The sequence below is a fragment of the Balaenoptera ricei genome, chromosome 1, assembly GCF_028023285.1.
Source record: "Balaenoptera ricei isolate mBalRic1 chromosome 1, mBalRic1.hap2, whole genome shotgun sequence".
Taxonomy (NCBI): domain Eukaryota; kingdom Metazoa; phylum Chordata; class Mammalia; order Artiodactyla; family Balaenopteridae; genus Balaenoptera; species Balaenoptera ricei.
Genome location: NC_082639.1, coordinates 133,567,872 through 133,590,922, shown reverse-complemented (window position 1 = coordinate 133,590,922; position 23,051 = coordinate 133,567,872). Strand labels below are relative to the sequence as shown.

The following is a 23,051-nucleotide window of genomic DNA, read 5'->3' as shown; positions in this document are numbered from 1 at the left end:
AAAATTTACAAAATCATACCACAAATTATCAGCAGTAGACACTGCTGATCATAAGGGACTTTGTTATACGTACTGCAATATCTAAATCTAAACAATAAGTGCACTTTGATTTTGTAACAGAAAATAATAAAGAACAAATGGTTTAAAAAGCAATGACTTGAAATTTAAAAAACTCAGTTTCAAGACCAGAAAAAATGCAAAAATGCACGGTTTATGGTTAAGTAAAAAGAAAAGAATTTAAAAACTTCCCTGGTGGCACAGTGGTTAAGAACCCGCCTGCCAATGCAGGGGACACGGGTTCGATCCCTGGTCTGGGAAGATCCCACATGCCGCAGAGCAACTAAGCCCATGTGTCACAACTACTGAGCCTGCGCTCTACAGCCTGCGAACCACAACCACTGAAGCCTGCGTGCCTAGAGCCCGTGCTCTGCAACAAGAGAAGCCACCACGATGAGAAGCACGTGCACCACAACGAAGAGTAGCCCCCGCTCACCACAACTAGAGAAAGCCTGCGCGCAGCAATGAAGACCCAATGCAGCCAAAAATAAGTGAATAAATTTAAAAAAAGGACTAAAATTATTTAAAAAAAAAGAATATCAAAGACTAAAGGTAAATAATAGTTGGTGAGTTCACTTGACTTCTGATCTGCCTGATCTGTAGTTTATATTACAAATAAAAATCAGAAAAAAGTAATCTCCAAATACACGCACAAACCTACTTTAAGTGAACATTCATTGAGCATAACACCACTGTCATTATTCCTCCTTATATCATAAAAGGTGCTTCCAAGTGTAGTAAAGAAAAATGCCTCTTCCTTTTGGGCACTGGCATGGAGAACCTAACCCACATCTATAACATCGTTTCCAAGGGACAACCTATCTTCTTCTCTCTTGTGTGCTCTTGCCCTTGGATACTAAAACCTTAAATAATGAAACCTATGTTCTCTTAAAGCCTGCTGGAGTAATTAGTATAGTCTCTGAAATACAATTTAGCAAAGCCATCCTCTACAGGTTACACAGAAACAACAAGCCTTCTGAAAGTACCTCCCTATTGCTGCAGTGACAATATTCATTCAACATTTATACAACAAATGTGTTGAGAACTAATAAACTGCCAAATGTTGTTTTAGATGTTAGGATATATCATGAAAAGACAGATGATGTCCCTGCTTTCATGGAAGTTTTAAAAATAAACAAGTAAATGAAAATATGGAAATGAAAAAACTCAACTGGGTAAAGGGACAGCAAAGAGAGGAAGGAGACTTTAGATAGGATGTTGTAGGTCTGGAAGACCTCTATGAAAAGGGGACATGAGTTAAGAAAATCAATCAGTGGTTCTCAACTCAAGCTGCACAGACTTATTCAGGAAGATTTTAAAAGACACTATATGTCCAGGCCCCACTGCCAGACCAGTTAAACCAATTTCTGGGGCTGGGTCTGGCAATAGCATTCTTTAAAAAGTTCCCCAAGTGTCTCTAAAGTATAGCCATGGTTGGGAACCACAGAAAAACAAACCAATTTTGATCTTGGAAACAAGGGAGTAGAGGAAGTCAGAGTAGGCAGAAGTCAAATATTGCAGAACCTCTTAGGCTAGGATAAGGAGTATGGCCCCTGAGTTTGTTCTAAATGTCATGAAGAGCCAATGGAGGGAAAAATAATCCAAAAAAAATCTCAACTGCTGAGTAAATGCATGGCTGCATTCAGCAGACCCACATCTTAAGTAACAAAATGGTACAATTTACACAAATTAGTAATTCAAAAAACCCTTGAAACTGTAAGCTCAATAGGAGCATTTCTCTTCAAACTAGTCAGCTTCTGATTTCAAAAAAACATATGGCACAGCTATACGAGACCAAAGGAACTATATCCTCTACTTTATCCCTTTTAATTTGGAAAGCTTTTTATTATTTGTATGCTATTAAGAATATCTTTTAGGGAGTTCCCTGGTGGCCTAGTGGTTAGGATTCTGGGCTTTCACTGCCGTGGCCCAGGTTCAATTCCTGGTCAGGGAACTGAGAACCTTCAACCTGTGCGGCGTGGCCAAAAAAAAAAAAAAACTTCTATTTTTTATATTACTACCCTGTCTACTATGTACCTAAAAAATCTAAATCATTAAGGGCTGAAGGTCAGTCTGCAAAAACAAAACTTTCTGAATAACACACCCCCTTTCTCTGTTTAAGGAAAGAGAAAGTAAACATCTCTCTAAATTCAAGGTTCTATAACTGAGCAATGCTGGTAAGAAACTAGTATTTTTTTCACTGAAATTAGATGTAGCAAAACATGCACCTACATTTTCCCAATTTTGAACAATAAATACATATTACCTTTTTTGACCAAAAAAAAAAAAAAGTTAAGATGGAAGAAAGGAAGAAAAAAAAGGAAAAAAAAAGGAAGCCTGTGGGCTTCCCTGGTGGCGCAGTGGTTGAGCGTCTGCTTGCCAATGCAGGGGACGCAGGTTCGAGCCCTGGTCTGGGAAGATCCCACATGCCACGGAGTAACTAGGCCCGTGAGCCACAACTACTGAGCCCGCGCGTCTGGAGCCTGTGCTGCGCAACAACAGAGGCTGCGACAGTGAGAGGCCCGCGCACCGCGATGAAGAGTGGTCCCCGCTTGCTGCAACTAGAGAAAGCCCTCCCACAGAAACGAAGACCCAACACAGCCAAAAATAAATAAATAATAATTAAAAAAAAAAAAAAAAGGAAGCCTGTGCTTTTAAAGCCAACAGACTGTTTCCAAAAGGTCTAAGGGAAATTTGGAAGGCAGCAGTTTACCATAATATAAACATCAACTTTTTGAAATGAAAGAATAACAGAACAGTGGTAACAAAAAGATGGTTTTCATGAAAGGATAGGTATTGTAGGCTGAAAATTTATGGGAAAAAAAATCTGTAAGGGATTTCCACATCAAGAGATTAGGTACCACCTCTAAAATTCCAGCAGTGCCCAAAATTGTAAGATTCTAAGGTGACTCACCTACGATTACAAAAGGATTAAAAGTATTCGATACCAAAAATATTAAGTGATATTTAAAATCTAGTATATTTGGGGGGGGAGGAACCTCATACTTTTGTAAATCACCAATTTGCAAAATTCAATTAAATAACAGAATCATAATCTTTCTGGCCTCCATGGGCTTCTATGTATCCAGCCTCTGTTTACCTATTTCCTCCTTATTCTTATGGTGATTGTTTAGTTCCTCTGGGAAACACACCACAATGTCCCACTCAAATTGTTGACATTAAAAAGAAACTGCAACCATTTCCAGATGAGCATGCTGGACACACTCAACAAATGTTTTATTGAACAAATAAAGGAAGAATATATACTAGTAATAGTCAAGTATCACATACAAATATAAAAATAAAGAGCTTCCGTGTAAACCATTTTCATTGGTTTCTGTGACTGACATCTGCCTCATTTTTTTTTCCTATCCCTCTACATAAATGTTAACTGCTTTTGTCAGCTCTCTCTTCTCTATGTGCTTACCGCTTTAGCCATCTCATTTACTGTTCACTGCTTCAGTAAGGATAATTCCCAACCAAATCCTTCCTTCAAGCTACAATCTTTAGACATTCATTTTTAATTGCGTATAGAACAAAACATCTTCACTTAAGTTTCTTGACAGAACTACACACTAAAAACGTTTAATTCCGCCATCCACGCAAAAAAAATATTTACCCAGTGCCTACTAATCAGGCACTACTAGGAACAAATGAAAAAGAGACATGCTGATCTCATCAACTGAGTGGAGATGTGAGAAGGCTGGAAAAGATTTGCAAGGAACTGGGAGAAAAGACACCCAACTAGTAAAATGAGGCATTGACAGGCAGCACTGAAACCTTAGTAGAAGCTGGAAACCAGGGATATACAGTATTCCCAAGCCTGTGCAGTTTGAAGACTGTTAACAATGTCAGCAGCATGTCTAGGAGTAGGGAGTGGTGGGAGGCACAAAGCAGCTGGATCAAATAAGAAATTAGAGTTGTGCCAGGCAGGTGTAAAGAAAAGCAAGGGAGATGAGGATACTGCCAGGAGAACGGTTAGATTAACATTTCATGGAAGTCTAAATCAGAGTGAAGTAAGACAAGCTGGAAAAAAATAAGGAGGAGAGGAGAAGGAAGTGGAAATGTCGAAAAGATTGAATAAAAGCTCTTAACAGTAGTGATTACTGAATGCTTGCTGAGTCAAGCTTACTATGGATTGCTCTGTTCATTTAATAAAAACAGCAGGAGAAAATGTACTGAATGAGAAAAGTGGAGGCATAGGAGCTTGTGATTTGAATGTAACGTTTCAGGTAATGACAGGGTTTAGACCAAGACATTAAAGTTCAAGAACATATAATATGCGTGAGTGTGTGCATAGGTACATGTACACACAGAGAATGGTAAAACAAATACAGTAAACTATTAACAATCAGGGAATATGGATGAACGAATATGGAAATTCTCTGAATTATTTTTACATTTCTTTGAGATTAAGATTATCCAACCCCCAAAAAAGTCTAAAAGCTTATCTGCTTTCCCAAACATGTTCTTCCCAATTTCACCATAACCATTTTCCCTAACCTCTAGTTTAAAACCCTGAATAATCTTTGATATTTATTTCTCCCATTTCTAACATAAAGAGGGATCCAAGTTCTATACATTCTAATTTTGTAATGTTTCTTGAAGCCAAATTTTAAAATCTGAGCTCTAGAGATTTAGAATGTAAAAATATCAGACTGGAAATAAGAAAAGCTCAAAGCCCAAGTCACCAAAACTTACCAGTGAAGAAACAACCTTAGAGAAGTAAAACTCATAAGGCTAGGAAGTGATGGAGCCAAGATTACTGTCAAAGCCAGTAACCAAGATAACCTCACCATATGAAAATCAGAACTCAATTTTCATTATAGAAGAGACAAGCATCAAACCTTTAAAATACATAATAATAAATAACATGTCATTTGAGGTTAAGAGATTTTAAAAGATTCAAGTTTTTCTTATCAAAACTTACTCTGGGGACTTCCCTGGTGGTGCAGTGGTTAAGAATCCTCCTGCCAATGCAGGGGACATGGGTTCGAGCCCTGGTCCGGGAAGATCCCACATGCCGTGGAGCAACTAAGCCTGTGTGCCACAACTACTGAGCCTGCGCTCTACAGCCCACGAGTCACAACTACTGAGCCCACGTGCCACAACTTCTGAAGCCCACGCACCTAGAGCCCGTGCTCCACAAGAAGAGAAGCCACCGCAATGAGAAGCCCGTGCACTGCAGTGAAGAGTAGCCCCTGCTTGCTGCAACTAGAGAAAGCCCGTGAGCAGCAATGAAGACCCAACACAGCCAAAAAATAAATTAATTAAAAAAAAAAACTGGGCTTCCCTGGTGGCGCAGTGGTTGAGAATCTGCCTGCCAATGCAGGGGACACGGGTTCGAGCCCTGGTCTGGGAAGATCCCACATGCCACGGAGCAACTAGGCCCGTGAGCCACAGCTACTGAGCCTGCGCGTCTGGAGCCTGTGCTCCGCAATGGGAGAGGCCGCGATAGTGAGAGGCCCGCGCACCAGGATGAAGAGTGGCCCCCGCTCGCCACAACTAGAGAAAGCCCTTGCGCAGAAACAAAGACCCAACACAGCCAAAATTAAATAAATAAATAAATAAATAAATAATAAAAACAAAGGAATTCCTTTAAAAAAAAAAAAAAACTTACTCCGTTACAATACAGAGTTGAATATCAAGGATAAAAAAATTAAAGCAACAAAACATAGTAATATTTCAATTAATGAATGTATTCCAACTGTTGTAGAAACATTATTTTGAAGTATAACAATGTAAAAAGCATAAAAATCAATGCACTATAGACTATAAAAGGGGGGTTACTATGAACTGAACTGTATCCCCCCAAAATTCATATGTTGAAGCCCTAACTACCAATGTAATAGAAAGTATTTGGAGCTGGGACCTTTGGGAGGTAATTAGGGTTAAGTGAGGTGATGAGCGTGGGGCCTCATAATGGGATTAGTTCTCCTATAAGAGGAAGAGACATCAGAGCTCTCTCTCAGCCGTGCGAGGACTCAGCTAGAAGGCATTCAGCCAAACTCGACTACACTGGCACCCTGATCTTGGACTTCCAGCCTTCAGAACTGTGAAAAATAAGTTTCTGTTTTTTAAGCCACCTCGCCTATGGTATTTTCTTTTTTTTTTTTTTTTTTAAAGATTTATTTATTGATTGATTGATTGCTATGTTGGGTCTTCTTTTCTGTGCTAGGGCTTTCTCTAGTTGCGGCAAGCGGGGGCCACTCTTCATCACAGTGCGCGGGCCTCTCATTATCGTGGCCTCTCTTGTTGCGGAGCACAGGCTCCAGACGCCCAGGCTCAGTACTTGTGGCTCACAGGCCTAGTTGCTCCTCAGCATGTGGGATCTTCCCAGACCAGGGCTCGAACCCGTGTCCCCTGCATTAGCAGGCAGATTCTCAACCACTGCGCCACCACGGAAGCCCCCCTATGGTATTTTATTATGGTAGCTGGAGCTAACAAAGATAGAGGGGATTGATGTATTAACTTCAGAAAACAGCATTTTATCACTCAAATTTTAACTAAATTTTCCATTTAAAATAAAAAAGTCAAGACATTCACCACACTCCTCTGAGTTCCAGGTCAATCAGCACTCACTTTTAAAAAAAAAATTTTTTTTTAATTAATTTTTATTGGAGTATAGTTGAGTTATAATGTAAAATATTACCTTTCTAAAAAGTTTACTTTTGATTAACTCCCCCTCCCCCCCAGTTTGACTTTAAACACATTAATCAAGGTACTAGTCTTTATACACTCCTTAAATACAAATGAGGATCATAGAATATTTGAGGCTGAAAATTATTTTATATTCAAGTAAGTCAATATGAAGTAATATGACCAGAAAAACTAATATATTGGACCCTGTCCTTTTCAAAGCCTCTTGTCAAAAACTTGAATAAAGACCTGGAAAGTAGACATCACATATGACACAAACATCTGAAAGAGTAACAATGCACTTAATGACTTTCTTAAGATTTAATGACTTTCTTGGAATGCTGGATAGAATTAAATTGGATTTAAGAATAAGTGGTTAGTCATAGCTCAAGAACTGAATTTCATAAATACAGAATACAGACCCAGCCTGTTCATATAAAACAGAACAGTTAGTGACAGCTAGTAGTGTGACAGCACTGCTTTACAAAAATTGCTACTTTGATAGAAATCTAATGCACAAATCTGGAATTGTGACAGTTCTACTGAATCTTGTGTTTATCACATTGTTTAGAGCATTACGCTCAATTCTGGTCTTCATTAAGACAAACATTAAAAACAAACTAAATTGGATACAAAAGAAAAACTTCATAACTGTTCAGCTTACCTAGGTGGGAACAAGTTATATCTTAAACTCATTCTCTACTTTCACCATTAGCCAAGCAACCCAAAGAGCTATGAAATGAAGTGATAAGTAATTTTGCTGAGGCACAAAATGCCACAATGCCATGAGGTATGTGAGAGAAGGATGCTTCTAGGAAATAAGCTCAGACATCTCTCCCTATCTCTCCTGCTGTCTCATCCCCAGAGTTTGTTTTGTTTTTTAGAGAAACAGTAACTCTCGTGAAGAGATACATAACTGTTTCTTTGTGGGAAAAAAAGAGCTCTGAAAAGAAAGCCAAATCCTCGTGCAGATGATGGAAGCCAAGAGAAAGTGAAGAGGTCTGAATGCTATCATGGTGTTCAAATATTTGGAAATTTATAAGATATTAAAATGTGACTGTTAAAGGTTGACTACAGTGTCTTCCTGGGCACCATATATGTTCAAGCGACAGCAAGATAAGCCTTTATCAAAAATATTTTAAAAGGTAACTTCTGCTTTGAGTGAGAGGTTGAACTGGTCAACTTCTAAGGTCACTTCCATTGTTAATTGTTATAATCACTTAGTAATGCTAAAGTCAGAGTGACATAACACTATTTGCAGCAACATGGATGGACCTAGAGATTACCACACTAAGTGAAGTAAATCAGACAGAGAAAGACAAATATATGATATCACTTACATGTGGAATCTTCAAAAAACTGATACAAATGAACTGATTTACAAAACAGAAATAGACTCACAGACATAGAAAACAAACATGGTTACCAACGAGGAAAGGGTGGGGGGATAAACTGGGAGTTTGGGGATTAACAGATACACACTACGATATATAAAAGAGAAACAACAAGGATCTACTGTATAGCACAGGGAACTATATTCACCATCTTGTAATAACCCATAATGGAAAAAAATGTGAAAAAGAATATATATATATGTGTGTATAACTGAGTCACTTTGCTATACACCTGAAACTAATACAACATTATAAATCAACCACACTTCAATAAAAAATAAATTAAAAAATAAAGTTAGAGTGACATCCAATATTTTTAAGATCATCTGCTATTATAACAGTAAAGTTAAGAATATCACCATGTTGACTGCCTCTACTACAAATAGCACTACAGCAAAAGCATTAAAAATTGTCATTTTTAAAAACAAAGTGTAATACAAATAAATCTGTTGCAGTTTTAATCAAAATGGTAGAAGGGCTCAGACTGTTCTTAGAAACTGAAATATGTGAATTAAGTTTCTGGGGCCAAGAAAGCCTTATCAGAAAAGAAATGTAGCTATCAAATCTTCTGTATTATAAATTACTATCCCAGCAAAGTAAAGCTGTGTGTCTATCACTTACTCTATAAGTTGACTGCCAGAGCACTCTTTTGGACAACTTGTAGTATTTTAAAACTGTTCGTATTACACAATTACTTCTCTTACAACAGATTTAGTTTAAACCCCAGCTCTAACATTTAGTAGCTAGGTGTTTTTATAGCATAATTGTGGCATACACATATTATGGCATAAGCATTTCCACAGTCATTAAATATAATCCTGAATTTTTATTTTCTCATCTGTTGGCTATATCTTCTAGTCTGCTGTGAGATTTAAGTGTGTATAAAGCTCTTAGATGGTGTCTGGTACTTAATAATGAGCTTAATAAATGGTAATAACATTTTCAAAACTTATACATAGTAAATAAAAACTAATGCATAAATAATTTTAGTCAACTTTATTTTTTAAAAGGCAAGTACGTTGGATTTTATGGAAGAAAAAGAGAAGCATTCTGTTCAAGATGCTCATCCAACATCATGAATTATTCTAAACCTTTCATATAACTAAAGTGCTGCCTTTAAGGGTTGGAACTGTAAGTTTAAATTTTTAAGTGTAGAGAATTGGTTAGCATCCCTCCCCACCAAGCACTGGCTCTATTCCTCTACCATTAAAACGATCTGTCTTGAGACATGTTAACCTACCCATCTCTTTCTGCTACTTTCTACTTTCATTTTTCCCCATGTTTTCAAATTTGTCATAAATATAACTATACAACCAAAGAAATTTATTTATTTGTTTTTTGGTCAGGTCAGGAAATCAAGCAATCAGCACATATAAGCTATTCTTGACTTTTGAATCCTTACTCAATAGTTCTTTCTTCATCAGGAGAGATATTTTGTGTCTCCAAAATGTCAGAAGACTCTGATTCTACAGTGGGGAGATATTTCATCTTTCTACATTCTGCATCTTAATTGTGGTGTGGGCTACATGTAACTACACATATCAAAAAATCCAATTTTTCTTAATTGAAATTTTAACACTTATACAGCAATATAACTAACCTTCCACATCTCTGTCAAAAGGCTTATTTCAATAACATCCTTTCCCTGCTTTTAAAATAAAATTCCTCTATCTGTCCCATTTCAGAAGTAATTCTTCATATTATGTTCAATTAAGATCTACAAAGTTTAAACCTAACATTAAAAAGTTACTTAAAAATACAAGCCAAGGGACTTCCCTGGTGGCACAGTGGTTAAGAATCCACCTGCCAATGCAGGGGACACGGGTTTGATCCCTGGTCCGGGGAGACCCCACATTCTGCGGAGCAACTAAGCCCGTGCGCCACAACTACTGAGCCTGCGCTCTAGAGCCCATGAGCCACAGCTACTGAGCCCTCGTGCCACAACTACTGAAGCCCACGTGCCTAGAGCCTGTGCTCCACAACAAGAGAAGCCACTGCAATGAGAAGCCCGCGCACCGCAATGAAGAGTAGCTCCCGCTCGCCACAACTAGAGAAAGCCCATGCGCAGCAACGAAGACCCAACACAGCCAAAAAAAAAAAAAAGCTCAAACATCAAAATAAATAACATTAAAAATATATACATATACAGGCCAAGCAACAATAGTCATATTGCCAAAAATGTAAATTGTAATTGCAATTGAAAAAATATAAAGTGGTTTTTTTAAAGATTAAAATGTTAAGTATGGTTTTACTCATATATTCTCTTTCCTCTTGGAAAGTTTATAATCTACATATGATATTTTAATAAACATTATTTGTTTCCAAATTACTAGAAACACTTAATAAGTTACAATGCGGGGCTTCCCTGGTGGCGCAGTGGTTGAGAATCTGCCTGCCAACGCAGGGGACACGGGTTCGAGCCCTGGTCTGGGAAGATCCCACATGCCGCGGAGCAACTAGACCCGTGAGCCACAACTACTGAGCCTGCGTGTCTGGAGCCTGTGCTCCGCAACAAGAGAAGCCGCGATAGTGAGAGGCCCGCGCACTGTGATGAAGAGTGGCCCCCGCTTGCCACAACTAGAGAAAGCCCTCGCACAGAAACGAAGACCCAACACAGTCAAAAATAAATAAATTAAAAAAAAAAAAAAAAAAGAGCACAGGATTTAAAAAAAAAAAAGTTACAATGCCCATCTTTAAAAATACACTGGATAAACTGGAATTCTGTACTTGCTGTTGGGCAACTACTTAACCTATTTTCATAATAAGTTCTAACCTTTCTGTTCCTAGTGACCATTTCTCCAGTCTCCCAAATGTTTTTGATGTTGTTCTAAACATATCCTTAATATGTCTCCTTAAGGAGCCTTTCAGAGCACTGGCCTCCACAGGGCCTTTGTGCAAACAGAAAAACACACCCTCTGGGAAGATACAGGCACTCATCTTGGTGAGAGGGCTGATGTCTTGGGAGGGAGAAGAGAAGTGGAGGCACAATTTCCACCTTCTCCTCTCCTCATTTTTTTCCAGCTTGTCTTACTTCACTCTGATTTAGACTTCCATGAAATGTTAATCTAACCATTCTCCTGGCAGTATCCTCATCTCCCTTGCTTTTCTTTACACCTGCCTGGCACAACTCTAATTTCTTTTTTTTTTTTTTTTTTAAATGAGTTGCCTGTCTTTTGATCACTGAGTTTACGAGCTTTTTTTTTTTTTTTTAACTTTTGAGTTTATTTATTTATTTATTCATGGCTGTGCTGGGTCTCCGTTTCTGTGCGAGGGCTTTCTCTAGCCGCGGCAAGCGGGGGCCACTCTTCATCGCGGTGCGCGGGCCCCTCACCATCGCGGCCTCTCCTGCTGCGGAGCACAGGCTCCAGACGCGCAGGCTCAGCAACTGTGGCTCACGGGCCCAGCCGCTCCGCGTCACGCGGGATCCTCCCAGACCAGGGCTCGAACCCGCGTCCCCTGCATCGGCAGGCAGACTCCCAACCACTGCGCCACCAGGGAAGCCCTAATTTCTTATTTGATCCAGCTGCTTTGTGCCTCCCACCACTCCCTACTCCTAGACATGCTGCTGGACATTGTTAACAGTCTTCAAGAGAAGCCACCACAATGAGAAGCTGGAGGCCTAGCCAGGGCACAGGACTCTGAAAGCAGATCAAGGGCTAGGTTTCAGTCCTTGCTGCCTCCTTCAGCCAGGCATCTTTGTGCAGTGCACAAATGGTACAACCATATACAGCAGCCCTGTATACAACCATATACAGCAGCCCTGCACTTTCAGATTGTTCATTAGGAAAGAAGGAGGAAGGAAGATCGATTATTAACTTCCCTAGACACCCATTCTCCAACTACATATGCACCATGAGGAGATCTTCCAATCTCGTTGAGGACCTATCCTCCCTTTACCTTCAACTTTCTACTTTTCATGTGTCCCTTTTGTTTTAAATGTGGTTAAGACTCATGTGATATCAAAGAATATTAAACTCAAAAAGTATAAGAAACACATTTAATGTGATCTTTGTAACAATCCTCTAAGATAGGGGAAACAGGTATTATCCTTATTTTCCAGATGAATACAGTGTATCCACAATTTGAGGAAGCCAAGTCACTTGCCCCCAAGTGACAAAAGGATTAACCCCAGGTTTTCAAACTCCTAGTCCAGAGCTCATTTTGAGTATTCAACACATCTAAAAATCAAGAGGTCTCACTACTTATTCCTCCCTGCTTAACCTTTCAGCCTCATTACTTGACTTAAATCCTTAGGGTCACCAAGGATCACTCAAGCCAAATCCAAGAGCCATTTCTCACATATTTTTCTGAACTCTGCTACATTTGGCTGTCACAATCCTATTTTAGAGATTTTCCTCTTCCACCCTGATTTCTGTAGTGACTTCTTTCTTAAGTTATTCATTCTTGTTCTCCTTCTCTTGCCATAGATTGTCTTAGACATCCTATCCTGTTACATTTCTCTGTCTAAATAAACCCAATCCACTTTGCAGTTCATCCTGGAAATGGCTGTCCCAAGTATGTAGTTAAGGCTCTAATTTATCTCTCTACTCCTGTAATGCTGCCATTTCCTGTTTGATGAATCTATTCTATTTTTAGGCTTTCATCACTTCTGGCCTTCATTAATTCCAACTGCTGCCTGATCCTATGCAGTATTCATTTCTTATAGCAGTTATGTCCCAAAGAGTGGGATACAAATGAGTACTGATGGTATATTAGATGATTTTAAGTAGTCCATAGAGGAATATTTAAAATTACGTGTTTACTTTAACACATGTTGAGGGGAAAAAACTCTAACACCAAATAATCACATAAATTTTTCTTTTAAACTCAATTAGAAGATAGTAAGCTGAATTAAAGAAAAATATTGATAGATGGTTTGAAGATAAAGCAAAAATTGTGAATGACTAAAGTTTGAAAAACACTGGCCACTGGGAAATCCATGTAGTATAGAAGTTAAGCACTCAGGCTCTGGGTCAATGATTCGAATCTCACCTACTACCTAAGTAACTATGAACAAATTACTAAATCTCTTTAAATCCAGTTTTCTAGTTGTGTAATGGGAATAAAATAATCCACATTCTAGGCTTAATGTATGGAATGAAAGAGATAATCCTCAAAGTGTTCTTAGCTCAGTGCCTGGCATGGTAAGTGCTCACTAAATATTAATAATTACAATTATTCTTAGTCTCTCCTGGCCATCATGCCTTTACTTGTAACCAACTGGGCACTCGACCTATACTATGGACAATTTTCCATATATGAATTTTCTGCTCCAAATTTCCACTACCTGTCTCTATATCTTTATTTTTATCTTCTGGTATGAATCCAAAGATCACATGATAAGTTTTAATATTAATCCTTAAGACTGTGAACATCTTGGCAGTACGAACCAAAAGCCATTTTCCTCTCATGCACTGTGCCTTACAAAATTAAAAGAACCTGTAATGTTTGTTGAATAAATCTAAAAATTAGTAAGGATAATCTGATGCAAAAAAATCTCACAATGTACAGAACATAAACACAAACTATTTGAAAGCATCTGATACTATTCTAATAGGTAAATAAATGGGGAAAAATGATTGGGGTATTCTTTTGCTCCACTAAGACATTTGTCAGTTGAATCTTAGTTGTGGGTCTAATCTTTATTTCCTAATCTCATTTATTCAATAACATATAATAAACTCTAGATACATGCCAACCACTGTACAAAGTGATAAGACACGGAAACAGTCTAGCAAAGTAAGACAGAGTAATATCAGAACACAGACAAGTAAATAGAAAACTACTATATAATGTTATGTAAATAATACCCAGTATTGGGGCTTCCCTGGTGGCGCAGTGGTTTAGAATATGCCTGCCAAGGCAGGGGACACGGGTTCAAGCCCTGGTCCGGGAAGATCCCACATGCTGCGGAGCAACTAAGCCACTAGTGTGCCACAACTACTGAGCCTGGGCTCTAGAGCCTGCGAGCCACAACTACTGAAGCCCGCGTGCCCACAGCCCATGCTCCGCAACAAGAGAAGCCACCGCAATGAGAAGCCTGTGCATCGCGACGAAGAGTAGCCTCCGCTCGCCACAACTACAGAAAGCCCGTGCGCAGCAACGAAGACCCAACGTAGCCAAAAATAAATAAAATAAAAAAAAAAAAACCTAATAGTGTTTTTTAAATACTAGATGTGCTTCACAAATGCTGATTATGTCCTGCTCTTCTTTAATGTAGAGCACCTAGCAGCACCACACATGGGTGAGTATATTACATTGACAGTAATAATTCCATTGCTATCTTGTGTTCAACTCTAGGTATAGGCTAACCACCTAAAAGTTTTTGTCAACTAGACAACTGTTGAAACTCAGTAATAGCCCTTGTTCTGATTTGCCAGAAAATATGTGCACACAAAGGCCCCAAAATGTGACAGGCATTCTGTCAATCTAGAGCAAAATAATGACTAGAAATATAACGGGCAAAAAGGTCAGACTCTATTTAGCCTTTGGGGAAGGGGGGAGGACACACATACAATAAAAAATTTACTGAAATCACTGTCTCTAGAGAACACTTTTACCCCAAAAGATGTCCTGACTGATGCATCAATGGCATTACTGAGAATTTTTAAATGTTATGACTCAAAACTAACTTATTAATTCTCAAGACTTCTAAGCAACAGTTAACACAGACTGAGACAAGCTTTCATTGTGTCAGCCTATTCATAAGATGACAAGGCTCACTTTACTGAAAGTATATTAGTCATAACTCAGGCAGACACAACTTCTGGATCTCCTTCATGGTAAGAATAGGGTTCTATACCAGTTTGTGTCAACATTTTATGAAAGATCAATTCGTGCCTTACACAAATATGGCATAAATAGCATCTGAAAAATGAGTTCCTCAACTGAATTACAAACTGAAGTGGTGTTTGGGGGCTGGGGGAAGAAGGAAACCACTTGGAGGGAGAGGAGGACATAATATAATCTTCAAAGACATTTTACCATAAGGATGGTGGGGTGGGGTAGGGGTAGATGGGAGACAGGGACTTGAATGAGGCAGAACTTCTGTATTTTCAGCTATGCCCAATATACTGATCCCAGAGGTACTGACTCTAGAACATGAAGAAATCTTTAAGAAACAAAACCCAATATATAAGTGTAAAAAAAAAAGGAAAAAAAAAAGATATTTAAGTCTAAAAAAGCCTTAAAAAAAAAAAAAAAAGGAAAACTATTTCTTAAGTTCCAAAGGTATACTCCATTCTGAGAATATACAGGTTACCCACTGCTTGGAAGAAGAGTATTTTCTTCTACCAGTATTCTGTCATTCTCCTTCCACTACTAGTTGAACTTTTACTATGTACTGAGCACAGTAATAAGCTCTTTACATACATTATCTGTGATAAACCTACAGCAAGCCTTTGAAGGAGTTACTGCTATTATCATCTCCATGTTACAGATGAGGAAATATTTTATCAATAATATAGACCAGATATCAAAATTTAAAAATTATCTGTCATACCACAGCATTTGAGTTTTACTCGGCTGGCTTTTCTATCCCCAGAGTAGCTATAATGTATTTTTTACACCTTGGAACACTGTAACCTTCACATGCAACAATGTTTCTATACTGAGTCAAGGAAAACAAAAACTAGTAATAAGTAATAATGCGGTATCTTATTTAGTTCCTATAGTTTGCAAAATTACAAGAAACAGGGAGGCAGTTTGACAGCTTAGAGCATCCCCTTTGCGTTTAGACAATCTGGGTTTGAATCTATACAGCACCATCAATAACTGCCGTGTGACCTTGGTCAAACTAATTTCTCAGATTTCATTTCCTCCTCTGTAAAATGGGGATGATGATAGTACCTCCCTCAAAGGCTTGCTGTAGGATTAACAAAGAGAATGTCTGTAAAGAGCTTAATTCTGTGCTCAGTACATGGTAAAAGGTCAACTAGTGGAGGGAAAACAGCCACATACAGAAGTTCACTAGACCGAAACACAAGAGTAAAAGTAAAAAGCCTATATTCTGAAAATCCCATTATGTTAAAGGAGAGAATTACGAGTTGACTATATGCTAGAAACTCAAATTCAACCTATTCCTTTTTTTAGGGGATCAATGCATTTGAAGTGGACCAGAAATGATGCTGCAGTGCATTTGTGACACACACCTAAAAATGGCTCCAGTCTGAGCAGCATCTTAATTACCAACAGAGGAGGTTAATCGACTTCTAACAAATGCTGGAGTTGGGCTTAGTGGGCGTTTAACTATCACCTTATCATTTTTATTTGCGGGAATAAGCTATCAAGCATTTAATCAAGAATCCCGATTCTTCTGGGGGCATTCCAAATGAAAATCTTACAGCACAGCCGCCTACTGTACAATTCCAAGTACCCTGGCGAGGTATGAATCTATGGACATACGCTGAAGATCGGTCAATGCGGAAATCCGGCTAGCCTTAGAAGCCAGCAAACATCAGACACGTCGGAAACCTCAAAAGAATCTCAGATCAAGTCAAAACATATACACATCCCTTTAAAGGAATTAGACACAGTCCTCTCAAGGGAAGGAAGAATTTATCAGTGTTCCTATTGGCCCCCTATGCCCTTTTCTTCAAGCCCTAAAGTGGGGCCTTTACCGTAACACCAACACTAATGCTATCTCAAGAGAGGAAGCTGCGGAGATTCACCAAGCAGGTCAGGGGATGGAGAGGCCTAGGGTGAGAAAAGACTATCCGAACCCGCCTCTGGAGTTGGGGCAGCACGTCCCTAGCGGAAGTAGGACTGGTCCTCATTCCCCGAAGCGCCTCTCACCGAGCCCGGCCTTTAACCCGGTCTCTCCCGCACACTACTCATTGCAAATTTCACCCTCACTAACCATGAAGAAGAGGTAGGCATTAAAGAGCCTAGATGAGCCCCCGAGTTGTTTGGGGGGGGACACATGCCCACACTAGGAAAAGAGACCACGCACCCGCCTATCCCGCGGAAAGGAAACTCCCTTCCCTTACCCGGCAACGCGCGTAATCCCCCTACAGGGCCTGAGTGGGAGGAGGCCGACGGGTCCGGAACTCCCGCTGCAGACCACATGGGGCGGGTCTGACTCCGGTTTTTCCCGCTCCCCAAGCAGGAGGCCGAGGCTCCCCCAGAAGCAGAGATGATGGTAGCCAAAGAGAAAAAGAGGATGCCCGGACCCAAGGCCCTCTCCACGCGGCTCCCTAGTCTCTGGGCGCCAGGGTCGGGGTGCGCTCCCACGCCCCGGGCCGCCCCACGCCAGCCCTCCCGGATAGGGCCCGCTTTGATCGCAGCTCCTACGCCCTCGCTTTCCTTACCGGCCAGGATGAGTGTCAAGCTGAGTGTGTCTGCGCGCTTCGAGGGGCTCCGCAGAGCTCTGATAGGGGGAAGGGGAAGGGGAATCTAGGGGTAGGGGGCGGCTGGAAGGACCCTAGGCCCCAGAGATCCGAAGCTGCGGATGGACAAACCGCCAAAGCACTTTCACTCCTTCTCGAGAGGGAGATAGCGAGCGAGAAAAAGAAGCAAGATGGCGGCTAGCCAGCCCCTACGTACGACGTCATGCGGCGGCGTACGTAAGGCAAATCCCCGCAAGACCGCCCCCCGGCGCAGAGACGGCCGGATCACGTGAGGTCTCCGTGGCGACCCAACCCCGACGGAAGGTGACGGCGCCGCTTGCTGGACCGAGGGAGTTCCTGCGATCAGAGCTCAAGATGCAGGGTGAAGATTTCGCCTGAGATCTCTCCAGGAACTCTTTAAGAGACCGCAATTACAGGTTGTTATGCCTCAGGGAAGTGAGCACTCTTGGAGGTGCTGGATAGTTGTGTGAATTGGTTCAAACAACACTTTGGCAGTGTGTATCAAAATTAAACTATGCATAATCTTTAACCTTGATATTTGGCAGTATCTCGGTATTTTCTAGAAATGTACGTACACAATACTCAGTATTCATAATGCCAAAACCTGTTTGTTAATAAAGATACAGAGATAAATGCATTATGTTACATCCATATTATGGAATATTTGGAAGCCATTAAATTCAGAATAATGTTTAAGGACAAGGGAAATGCTTAAGCCATGATACGCTTATGCCATAAATATGCTATAAAAACACACATATATGCATAGTAATAGAAAAAAAGACTTTAAAATGTACTCTGAAATGTTTCTAATGGTAAACACTTTAACAATAGTTTTCTTAGAGCCATCAGATTTTTTTTTTTTTTTTTTTTTAAAAACTCCAAAGGAGCACATCCATACCTTTTTTTTTTTTTTTTTTAATTATTTATTTATTTATTTATTTATGGCTGTGTTAGGTCTTCGTTTCTGTGCGAGGGCTTTCTCTAGTTGTGGCAAGTGGGGGCCACTCTTCATCGCGGTGCGCGGGCCTCTCACTATCGCGGCCTGTTTTGTTGCGGAGCACAGGCTCCAGACGTGCAGGCTCAGTAATTGTGGCTCACGGGCCCAGTTGCTCCGCGGCATGTGGGATCTTCCCAGACCAGGGCTCGAACCCATGTCCCCTGCATTGGCAGGCAGATTCTCAACCACTGCGCCACCGGGGAAGCCCCAGAGCCATCAGATTTTAAAAAATATTTTATGCATGGCTTTCTGTAATTTCCAGATTTTACAATCAGAAAAAGTTTTAATGTGTAATGAAAAATTTTTGTGAGTGATAAAATTGTTATGAGAAACAAATGATAAATGTGTGTATACATATATAGTGCATACATGTGTGTATATAGTGTGCATGCTTATGTAAATATATATAGCATTGTGTTTAAGATACAAAAAGGCAAAAAAAAAAAGATACAAAAAGGATTACATATTTTTTAGGCTTTAAAATAAGACTCAAACAGGTATGAATAACAGTTCTGCTAATTAATTACTATGTAGTATGGATAAGTTACTTAACATCTCTTAAATTCAGTTTTCTCATTTTGTAAAATGGAGATAACACCTACTTCTCAAGTTTGTGTTATTGACTCACCAAATATTTATTGAGCACCTACTATATGTGCTAGGTACTGGGATACAAAAGTAGAGAAAAGTTAAGATCTTGGTCCTAATGAAACAGTGTAGTGATGCAGATCACATAGTAGATTTGCATATGTGCAGTGAAGGAAACAAACAGGATATTAAGGTAAAGAATAACTGGAAAAAAAAAAGGGAGAGAAAAGAAAGGAAGGAAGGAAGGACGGAGGGAAGGAAGGAAGGGAAACAGGAAGGAAGAAAAGAATAACCAGTAAGACAGGCACTCCAGATTTACTTTATGTGGTCAGTGAGTACCTTTCTGAGAAGGTGCCATTTAAACTGGGACCTAAATGATAACAGTAGGGACCTACTCAGCAATGCATAGAGTAGGTGGGAAAGTGCTCTGGACCAAATGAACTGCAATTACAAGTGCCCTGATTTGGGAAAGAGCTTGGAATGTTCTAGGAACTAGGAGGAGTATGTCTGGAGCTTAGTTGAGAGAGAGTGGCACAAGATGAAACTAAAAGGAGGGACAAGGGCTAGGCTCAGAGGGGCCTTGGAGGCCAGGGTAAGGAGTTCAGAATGTCTTCCAGGTACAGTGAAAAGTCATTGGAAGATTTTAAGAAGGGAAGTCACATGGTCTGATTTTCCATTTTAAGGAGCTCACCGTTACTGCTGAGTGAAGAGTGTGAAGAATGGATTAAAGGGAGGTGAGAATAGAAGCAAGGAGCCCCACTAGGCAGTAATGAAGTAATCACAGTAGTGAAGAATGATAGTAGCTTGGAGTAGGATAGAGGCTGTGGGATGGAGAGAAGTAGACAGGTTTGGTATATATTTTTAGAGCTAGAATATACTTGCTTGTGGGAGATGATCACTTCTAAGTGAAGGGAAGGTGTGAAGAAGAGAGAAGAATCAGTGATGACATAGATTTAGGGACTTCCCTGGCAGTCCAGTGGTTAAGACTCTGCACTTCCACTGCAGGGGGCAAAGGTTCAATCCCTGGTCAGGGAACTAAGATCCTGCATGCTGCACAATGCGGCCAAAAATTAAAAAAAAAAACAAAAACAACAATGACATAGGTTTATGGCTTGAACAATTGGGTGGATGACAGTGACATTTATAGAGACCATGGGGATGGGAGAGGGAAGGAAAACAGTTTGGTTGGTGGAGCAATAAAAATTAAATATTAAAAAGAAAAAATTGAGAACAATTAGATTTTAGGCATGTTAAATTTGAGATGTTCACATAGTGTCCAACTGTAGATAAAGTATGCAGTTGACATGGATGTCTTGGGCTCAGAGGGGAGGTTGGGGTTGGAGACAGAGATTTGGGCTTCATAGACATGTTTTTTATGTATTTCACATGTTTCAAGCAGTGGGAAGAGATAAGATAACTCAGAGAGAGAGATTAGAGAAACAAGAATAAAGGGCCAGACCTAAAGAACAACAACATTTGGAGGTTAGGTGGAGGTGGAGGTGGAGGATTAAGCAAAGAACACTGAACAGATGCCAGAGAACTGGAAAACCCAAGAGGATGTTGTCACAGAAGCCAAGAGAGGAGAGTATTGTAAGAAAGTGTGAGCAATCGACTATGTTAAATGCTGCTGAGAGGTCAAGTCTTATGAAGAAGGAGCCAGAAGTGTCCATTGTATTTGGCAACATGGAGGTTACTGGTATCTTTTACAAGAATTTTTGGTGGAGCAGTGAGGTCAGAAAGCCATATGGTAGTGAGCTAAAAATGAGATAGATGTTGAGACAGTGGAGACTATAGATAAACCATTCTTTCCAGAACTTGAACTCTGTCGTGACAGAGAAAGAAAGTAGTGGCTGGAGAGAGGTGGAGTAAAGAGAGACATTTTAAAACATTGGAGACAATAGATAATGTTTGTATGATAATAGGAATAATCCAGAAGAGGCAAGAGGTGGCAATTATGTAGTAGAGAGAGGGAAACTAAAAGAGAGAAATCCATGAGAAGGTGTGAAGAGGTGAGTCCAGAGCACTGATGGAGGAGAAGATAGTTGCAGCTCTAGGGACAATTGATGATTTGATGGTGGGAACATAAGGGAAGTCCCATTGATGGCTTCTATTTTCTCAGCGAAGTAGGGAGCAAAGTAATCTGATGAGAGGGCTTGGTATGTAGGAGTTTGAGGAGAAGGAGATTCAAAATTTATCTCAGAGAGTGAAAAAGTAAGCCTAGTGTGAGGAACAGAGTAGGATTCGCATGATCTGCTGAGAGCATTTTTTGAAGTTGTGATTATGGATCTAAAATATGCCATTCAGTTTATTCATATGATTTCTCCAGCAATGTTAGCTCTTTGGTACAGCTACAGAAAATATAGAAAGATTCACCCATGCTGAGTTTTACCGGGCAAGTGTAACATAGGGAGGCAAGGATATCTGTAAGTGAGGGACTGTAATGATAATACTGTGTTTAAACATATGGTGGATGTGTAGTAGATGGTAACTTGTGTCCACTTTATAAATTGTTTATGGTATATTTTATATCCAAAGGTTACCTACCACTTCTCCTGGTATGAGCTGTCTTCTATACCATTGTGGTCATGAAATTGTCACTGTAGCAATGTTGGAATAAATAAAATAATAAAGGGAAGTAAATCACAGGCACTCAACCCCCACCCCATTGATAATCAATGATCTTTTGAAATGGAAAAGCTTGGCTGATATAGGGTCATTGCCAGCAAAAGGCCTGCTGACTGTCCCCAGGCAGACAGGGAAGCATAACTTTGGTGAATTTTCCAAAATACTCTAGGATGTTGTCTAGAGTATTTTAGAACAGAAATATCTTTCGTTAGCAATGTAGAACAGCTCCGGCCATCAGATGAACTTACCTTAACTGAGGTCACAAGACTGGTGTATACAACCAGAATAGTTATTAATTTCCAAGAGCTGTAATTTATATACCTGAGTACTCAAGATTGCAAAGCCAGTGCATTTTCTATGTAGACAAACCTACTCAGGAAACCAAAAGCATTAACAGAAGGTTGCCTGATGAGCACAGATTCAGAACAAGAGGAGTTGTGTGTACGGACTCTTCTTGATTCATCTAACTCCATGACAGGACTGTTTTGTCCCAGAGATAGAAATACTCAGTTTCCAACGGTTGCAACTTTGTACATTGATCTCCAATATAGTAGGGGCATCCTGCTGCACTGTTGATTTGGGCTCCTTCTCTCCTGACAGCATTTGCATGGGCACTAACCCTAAAGCGATCCTGTATGCTCTTTTCTCTGTTTCCATGGCTACCCAAACCTCTTAACAATATTCTTCATTAAAAGTCAAGTTACAATCAAGTCAGGCCAGTTTGTGTTTTAAAGGTGACTTTGCCTACTTCTGCTCATATGCATTGTACATAATCTTAAAGTTTAGCTTTCAGGAAGCAGTCGTATTATCCTTATTTCCAATATCTTGGGGAAAATCTGACTGCGATCTCTAGATATTGGTACAGTGTCCAAAGCCAAATAATACTCTTTAAAAATTTTATTTTGTTTTGGATTATTTGTGTCTCTCCTAACACCCTTTTAGTGTAGATAAATTTGTCATAACAAAAATGTTTTCATGACAGTTTGAATGAAAACTTGCATTTAATTTCCAGTTCTGCTTTTTAAACATTAATTTTAGGTTAATATCAAATTGCCAATTGATATATGAAATAGGGCAACCTAGTTTCTTACGGAAAACTAATTGATTCTCCAAACAGTATGACCTACTTTGTTTGTGATTGCCCAGCCTTATTTGCTAGCGGTTTTATTGTTTCTACCCTTCTCATTGGGATTGATTCTATAAACCCATAGGTACTGAACATTTATGTGGTATGAGGTGAAAAACAAAAGAACCAATGAAGGTATCATGCTTCATTAGTAATAGTGTTTCTTAAATATTTATGTGCACATGACAATTTTGGTTTCCTTTCACCAATGGTCCAGCAAATCTTAATTAGTAAAATTGTGAAATAGTATGAGCCTGATATAATGAAAACCATAA

At 39.7% G+C, this 23,051-nt stretch overlaps 1 protein-coding gene and 1 long non-coding RNA gene across 14 annotated transcripts in view; one reads left to right on the top strand and one right to left on the bottom strand.

Annotated features, from left to right (window-relative positions):
* Nucleotides 1–17,623, bottom strand: part of PRRC2C (proline rich coiled-coil 2C) — a 100,042-nt gene extending 82,419 nt beyond the window's left edge. For 7 of the 13 annotated variants that reach the window (XM_059936175.1, XM_059936203.1, XM_059936231.1 and 4 more), the window contains exon 1: nt 17,399–17,622. The gene's annotated coding sequence lies outside the window, so the exon portion shown is untranslated. Of the gene's footprint in view, nt 1–17,398 lie in introns of all 13 variants that reach the window. The other 6 variants (XM_059936183.1, XM_059936241.1, XM_059936298.1 and 3 more) reach the window with 2 other exon arrangements.
* Nucleotides 17,513–23,051, top strand: part of LOC132373343 (uncharacterized) — a 74,585-nt gene continuing 69,046 nt past the window's right edge. Inside the window, exon 1 of the long non-coding RNA XR_009505409.1 lies at nt 17,513–17,853. This is a non-coding gene — a long non-coding RNA (uncharacterized LOC132373343). The remainder of the gene's footprint in view (nt 17,854–23,051) is intronic.